Genomic DNA, 8,137 nt, shown 5'->3' on the forward strand with positions numbered 1-8,137 from the left:
AGTTACATGACCAGCAGAGCTTTTTGCACACCGTTAGAATAAACCATTGTCTAGAGAAGGTCAGAATATTAGAGACATAGCTACGGCTGATACAGTGTACTTGTACTAGCACTATAATATACAGTAGGATAGGACCTCGGTTGTTGTACGCACTATTTTTCGTAGGATTTAGTTTCCAACAAACATTTTTGTATATACCGTCTCAGTTCAAGAATGGCCAAACATTGCACATCACTCAATCAATCAATCAATGTTTATTTATATAGCCCTAAATCACAAGTGTCTCAAAGGGCTGCACAAGCCACAACGACATCCTCGGTACAAAGCCCACATAAGGGCAAGGAAAAACTCACCCCAGTGGGACGTCGATGTGAATGACTATGAGAAACCTTGGAGAGGACCGCATATGTGGGTAACCCCCCCCCCTCTAGGGGAGACCGAATGCAATGGATGTCGAGTGGGTCTGACATAATATTGTGAGAGTCCAGTCCATAGTGGATCCAACATAATAGTAAGAGTCCAGTCCATAGTGGGGCCAGCAGGACACCATCCCGAGCGGAGACGGGTCAGCAGCGCAGAGATGTTCCCAGCCGATGCACAGGCGAGCGGTCCACCCCGGGTCCCGACTCTGGACAGCCAGCACTTCATCCATGGCCACCGGACCTGTGCCCCCCCCCCCTCCCCCGCTCCACAAGGAAGAGGGGAGCAGAGGAGAAAAGAAAAGAAACGGCAGATCAACTGGTCTAAAAGGGGGGCTATTTAAAGGCTAGAGTATACATATGAGTTTTAAGATGGGACTTAAATGCTTCTACTGAGGTAGCATCTCTAATTGTTACCAGGAGGGCATTCCATAGTACTGGAGCCCGAATAGAAAACGCTCTATAGCCCGCAGACTTTTTTTGGGTTCTGGGAATCACTAATAAGCCGGAGTTCTTTGAACGCAGATTTCTTGCCGGGACATATGGTACAATACAATCGACAAGATAGGACGGAGCTAGACCGTGTAGTATTTTATACGTAAGTAGTAAAACCTTAAAGTCACATCTTAAGTGCACAGGAAGCCAGTGCAGGTGAGCCAGTATAGGCGTAATATGATCAAACTTTCTTGTTCTTGTCAAAAGTCTAGCAGCCGCATTTTGTACCAATTGTAATCTTTTAATGCTAGACATAGGGAGACCCGAAAATAATACGCTACAGTAGTCGAGACGAGACGTAACGAACGCATGAATAATGATCTCAGCGTCGCTAGTGGATAAAATAGAACGAATTTTAGCAATATTACGGAGATGAAAGCAGGCCGTTTTAGTAACACTCTTAATGTGTGATTCAAACGAGAGAGTTGGGTCGAAGATAATACCCAGATTCTTTACTGATTCGCCTTGTGCAATTGTTTGGTTGTCAAATGTTAAGGTGGTATTATTAAATAAATGTCTGTGTTTAGCAGGACCGATAATCAGCATTTCCGTTTTCTTGGCGCTGAGTTGCAAGAAGTTAGCGGACATCCATTGTTTAATTTCATTAAGACACGCCTCCAGCTGACTACAATCCAGCGTGTTGGTCAGCTTTAGGGGCATGTAGAGTGCAGGGCCAAGAACCGAACCCTGAGGAACTCCGCACGTTACCTTAACATAGTCCGAGGTCACATTATTATGGGAGACGAACTGCATCCTGTCAGTAAGATAAGAGTTAAACCACGACAAAGCTAAGTCTGACATACCAATACGTATTTTGATACGCTCTAATAAAATATTATGATCGACGGTATCGAAAGCAGCGCTAAGATCAAGAAGCAGCAATATAGATGACGCATCAGAATCCATCGTTAGCAGTAGATCATTAGTCATTTTTGCGAGGGCTGTCTCCGTAGAGTGATTTGCCCTGAAACCGGATTGAAAAGGTTCACAGAGATTGTTAGACACTAAGTGTTCATTTAGCTGCTGTGCGACAATTTTTTCGAGGATTTTCGAAATAAAGGGAAGGTGGGACACCGGTCGGTAGTTTACCATGAGGTCAGGATCAAGGTTAGGTCTTTTGAGCAGAGGATGAATAACCGCTTTCTTGAATGCTAGGGGAAGAGTGCCAGAGGAAAGTGATAAGTTTATAATATTTAGCACTGATGGACCTAATAATACAAAAAGCTCCTTGATAAGTTTCCCAGGAAGTGGGTCAAGTAAACATGTAGTTTGTTTTATCCCACTTACACGCCGTAATAGTTCCTCTAATGTTATTTCATCAAAAAGAGAGAGACTATTTTGTATTGCAGTATCCGTCGTAGATACAGTTGTATCTGTGTTAATAGAACCCAGTTGTAGCTGGGATGCGTTGTCTTTAATCTCCTTTCTAATGAGTTCAATTTTCTTATTAAAGAAATTCATAAAGTCATCTGCAGAGTGGGTGGAGCTATTGGTAGGAGTCCTTTGTTGGGTTAGCGATGCTACTGTACTAAACAAAAATTTAGGGTCGTTTTTGTTGAGGCGGATGAGATTTGCGTAATATTTAGCTTTAGCTAAGGTAAGCATGCGTTTATACGATATTAAACTATCACTCCATGCTTGATGGAAAACCTCAAGCTTGGTCGCGCGCCATTTGCGTTCCAACTTTCTACATGATAATTTATGAGCTCTGGTTTCTTCTGTAAACCATGGGGTGCGCCTTTTAGGGGCCCTTTTTTGTTTTAGCGGTGCTATACTATCAATGGTTTTGCGCAGGGCATTGTCAAAGTTGTTAGTTAGGTTATCAATAGAGCCGACATAATTTGGGAATGGTTAAAAAGTTAAAGTTAAAGTACCAATGATTGTCACACACACACTAGGTGTGGCGAGATTATTCTCTGCATTTGACCCATCACCCTTTGATCACCCCCTGGGAGGTGAGGGGAGCAGTGGGCAGCAGCGGTGGCCGCGCCCGGGAATCATTTTGGTGATTTAACCCCCAATGGAGCCATTACCGAAGGCAGTAGGTCAGCAAGAGTCATTGTTGTGGCAGCATTAATGTTGCGGCTGCTATAGCAGTTATTATTATTATTAGTTTGTTGACAATGAGTCAGAACTTCGAATTTTATAAGGTAATGATCAGACATTACTTTAGTATACGGGAGTACCATAACTTTGGAGGTGGTGACACCCCTGACCAGCACTAGATCTATCGTATTACCGTTGCGATGCGTAGGTTCATTTATTATTTGTGTAAGACCACAGCTATCAATTATAGTCTGGAGCGCCACGCACTGAGGGTCCGATGGGGTATTCATATGGATATTAAAGTCCCCCATTATGATTATATTGTCTGCGTGCGTCACTAAATCAGCAACGAACTCTGAGAATTCATTGATAAAGTCCGAGTAGGGCCCTGGGGGGCGGTAGATAACAGCCATATCGAGAGGTAGCGGTGCGACAGACCTCATAGTAAGCACCTCAAACGATTTGTATTTATTATTTAGGTTAGGGGTAAGGTTAAAGTTTTCATTGTATATTAGTGCGACCCCCCCCACCCCTTTTGAGGGGACGGGCAATATGCGCCTTCGTATAGTTAGGAGGAGATGCCTCATTTAGCGCAAAAAAATCGTCTGGTTTGAGCCAGGTTTCGCTAAGACCAATGACGTTAAGATTGTTGTCTCTAATGACCTCATTAACTAATAACGTTTTGGGAGACAATGATCTTATGTTTAAAAAGCCCATATTATAAGTATTGGGCTGTTTTGACGAGTTTTTGTTTAAATTATCCGTAGTAGCAATATTAATAATGTTGCGTTTATTATACGTAGTGCACTTTAAATAGTTTCGACCATATCTAGGAATTGATACGACGGGAATTTTCAGATTGTTTGCTTGATGCTGCGATCGACTGAACGCATTATGATTTGCCACCTCATTAGAATGCATATCTACCTCTGACACATTCACAACAGAAAACACATTATGTGAGTTGTGTATTATTCTAAGAAAATTGCTATGCGTACAGGAATTATCCAGCCTGGTGCTGGCTAGTTCTGACTGCTCACCCGGACTAGCAGGCTCTGTAATTGCCTGTGACCGGGCTTGCTCTAGTGTAGTTAGTCAAATGTGACTTAAACAGTAGTCTATGTTTTTACACAGGATGATAACGCCTTCCTGGTTAGGGTGAAGGCCGTCTCTCATCAGCAAGCCTGGTTTGCCCCAGAATGCTTATTATACTATTTCCTGTGGAGTTAAGGGGCCAAACAAAAAAAATCAAGTACGTGTTTTTTTTTTTTTATATTAAGTACAACTGCAAAGTAAGCCACCATGGGGTCCAAAACAGCTGTATGTGTCAGCACTTTAATAAAGAATGTGTGAAACACTACTGAATTTAAGATGGCCTCTCCCCTCCTCACTCTCCGCTCATCGCCGTCTGCATCAACAAGATAGGTAGGTAGGTCTGTATTGTCATTGCACAAGTTCAACAAAACTTTGTTTTCAGCAACAAACCCGTTCAAGATTAGACAAACAAACAGTGTACAAGGTTACACAACAGGAACGCTGATGGGTCGTCACAAGGCGCCCCATAAAAGATGGGAAAAAGGTAAACGCTGGGGGAGGATGAGTAAAAAAATACAATCTAGACTGGGCTCCTAAGGGGGCCCAGTCTGGAGTGGGAAAAAACCTCCATAGCAAAGCACATATACATATTACAACATACATCTCAAGACTTCCAACAGAGGGGAGGGAGACGAGACTACGGTGGGAGGCTGCAGCTCTTCAGGCTCTGCCCATCCGTCCATCACCCCTAAGGGATTCGCGTTAAGGGCGTTGGATGGGGCGTGGGGTATGTGTGTGTGGCGTATGTTTTTTATGGATACATGTGTGTGTGTAAGCCTGCCGCGTGTCTCTGTTCCGCGGCCTTGATGTTGTGCAGCCGCTAGTCAGTCCAAAGTCAACAACAACAGGTGTGTGTCCATGAGAGACAAGAAGGGAGTTTGTTGTGTCTTTGCCGCACTGTCCTTCGGGAGAGTCTCGAAGCCAGGGAAACAATCCAAGTTAGAATGTCTTGTATGCGAGTGAAAACAAATTTAGGTTTTCACTCTAAATTGTCTATGACTGATACTCAAAATTCATCCTGCGGGGCAGACAGTCTGATGTTATCCAAATCACAAGAGTGTCCACAAGAGTCTTTATTAAAGTTAAGAGTCCTTATATGTTTATTTAGTTTATATATATATATATATATATATATATATATATATATATATATATATATATATATATATATATATATATATATATATATATATCTATATCAGGTGTCTGGAATAATTGGATTGACATTATTGTGTAAAAAATACTTTTTCATCTGGCTTTTTGAATTGAAAACAGAGGTCTCAATGCTTTACATATTTCAAATGAATACCAATGTGACCTTTTGATTAAGTTGAATGAAGTTCTAACAGTAATATGTGCCCCCTGACTGTTTAAGCAAAATATACGTTAAAAAAATAATCTAAAACACTAAAGTTGGGCTAAAAACATTCCCCAGGCTTCACTACACGTTTCAAAATGACACCAGGAGCTCTGCCAACTATCTGTCAGTTACAGACATGGAAATTTTAAGTTTGATCATTTAGTTTTTCTTCAGCGAATAAGCTAACCTAGCATGCTGTTGCTGTTGCATCACCGCAGGCGCCTGAGGATGGAACTCGGATGCACTGTTGCTGGCTGTGGAAAGCGTAGGAGTTAAAGGATGTTTCTATCCCCCCATGATGGCGAGAGGTTTCAAAAAGCGGGACATCTCAGCCAAAGATGCTTTGAAGATTCAACCTTTTCTCCACAGAGTTGATAGATATCAGAGTCTTACTTCCCTGAGTTGCAGCCATCTGCAAAGGGCTGGATGATGACCGCTGCGAAATCGGACGAGATGGGTGAAGTCCTCCTTCATTAGGATACTTTCTTCTGTGATGTTGCGTTGCATGTAAACAGGGCTTGGAAGGAGCTTATCTCCTCGTTGGATTACAGCCTTACAAGTTGAAGGATCCGGGTCCACCTCGGCAGATTGGGAAAAAGGCACCCCAATTTTGCCTCTTCATCTGCCATCTCGTTATCCTGAAGCTTTTAAGTGCCCTGACAATTTGCAGTGTCTTTGTAGAGGCGATTTGAGTGGCAGAGTTTAGGAGCTAGACTATAGTTGCATCTTGCTGGTTTGGGTTACCAACGACTTCAACGAGTGATTTGCAATCACAGGCGATGGTCGCTGAGATCCAATTGTCTCTACTCTTAAACCAGGTTAAGGCAGCTTCAAGTGCTGCTTTCTCTGCTTAGAAGGAACTGCTATGAACACCTGGTTGGTGCGTGTCATCTATGAAGGACTTCTTGTCCCCGGAGTATCACCATACTGGCTTGTTCATTGGTGTACATTGGCCTTGTGGATCGCATTGTTGTCCCGGTTAGGGATGTATACCTATTACCAGTATTTTTTGGTACCGGTTCCTAATTGCGTCGGTCCATCAAGACCGTGAAGATTCTGGACTAGCGATACTGCTATCTGTATTTTTTGTTTCAGCTGACCAACATTATTATGACACACTGTCCGATTCAGTTCAGCTGTCACTGATATACATGTGACTGACAGGTCTCCGGTTGCAGTCTGACGTCACTCCATTGCGCCGGGTTTGTGTGCAAAACACATCTTGCTTAAATGTGTTTCAGTTCATTGTCACTTGACTACAAACTGGCCGATTGAGCATTACACTTGCTAACTGAGTCTTTTTATTTATATAATACACATTACACACATATGTACATCGGTACGTATGTGTGGAGTGTGTATTAGACTTTCTTTGAATGTTAGCGAACGGCCAACCAAGACAAAATCGAGACCAGAAACCTATTTTTGTTGCATCTTCCGGAGCAGTAGCGTTCTTGGGCTTTGCTGAAGTCGAAGAGCATGCTGTTGCTGTTATTATGTGAGTGTAATGTTAGCATGTAGCATCACATAGATATGTTACTGTCCCAATTCTCAATGTTATGTTGTTGTTTGTGATATATTACATAGCTTTTATTACAAGTGCAGAGTTGGTGTAAATTCTAGTCTTGGTGATTTATTTTTTTGGGTGTTGCTGAAAACAGCTTTTTTTTCTAAAACTCCGTAACTACTACTTTTTCCATACTTGATTAATCCATCCCTCATTTCTACTCTGACAATTTGGGTATTAGCTCCTGCTGATATCAGTGCGCGCCGTCAGGCGGCCACCCCGTTTAATGCCAAAATTAGGACACGGTACGCCGCATTAGGACTCGCTATCACGGGCCACGCTTGCTTTGCTAACAATGAGCAAGCTGATGTATTCCAGGGTGCAGTTGCCGGCTCGCAGTCAATCTTCACACACCCAGACATTTCAGAGCTCCATGAGAAAAGAAAACGTGTACTTTTAAAATTGTGCTACGAAGCGACCCAGTTTTCCAATGTGTCACAATCGATGATGAAATCTATATTTCCCAGAAAGTAACCGCAGCCCCCCAGACACAATTACTGGTAGCACTCGTGCACATTACTACCGCCATGCTTGTAGGCAAGACACAATTATTTTACAACTTGCTTCGGTTGTCAGAAATGTAGTCAATATCTATGTGATGACTTATTTTCAGTAGTCAGTAAATCTTTACCGATATACAAGCTTTACACTGACTAAAGTACATCAATTTCTATAGTTTTGTCCTTTGACAGACATTTTGTAATATAAACGAGCATGCGGCCCACTTTTCCAAACGGAGGGCATGATGCTTTGCTTCATGTTGTCACAGCAATTAAAACATATCTTATGTGGTACTGTCAAAATTAAAATGGCAAAAAACATTAAAAGTGAAAAAATAACATACACTATATTGCCAAAAGTATTTGGCCACTTGCCTTGACTCACATATGAACTTGAAGTGCCATCCCATTCTTAACCCATAGGGTTCAATATGATGTCGGTCCACCTTTTGCAGCTATTACAGCTTTAACTCTTCTGGGAAGGCTGTCCACAAGGTTGCGCAGTATGTTTATAGGAATTTTCCACCATTCTTCCAAAAGCGCATTGGTGAGGTCACACACTGATGTTGGTCGAGAAGGACTGGCTCTCAGTCTCCGTTCTAATTCATCCCAAAGGTGTTCTATCGGGTTCAAGTCAGGACTCTGTGCAGGCCAG

Source organism: Nerophis lumbriciformis, linkage group LG34 (assembly GCF_033978685.3).
Source record: "Nerophis lumbriciformis linkage group LG34, RoL_Nlum_v2.1, whole genome shotgun sequence".
Lineage (NCBI taxonomy): Eukaryota > Metazoa > Chordata > Actinopteri > Syngnathiformes > Syngnathidae > Nerophis > Nerophis lumbriciformis.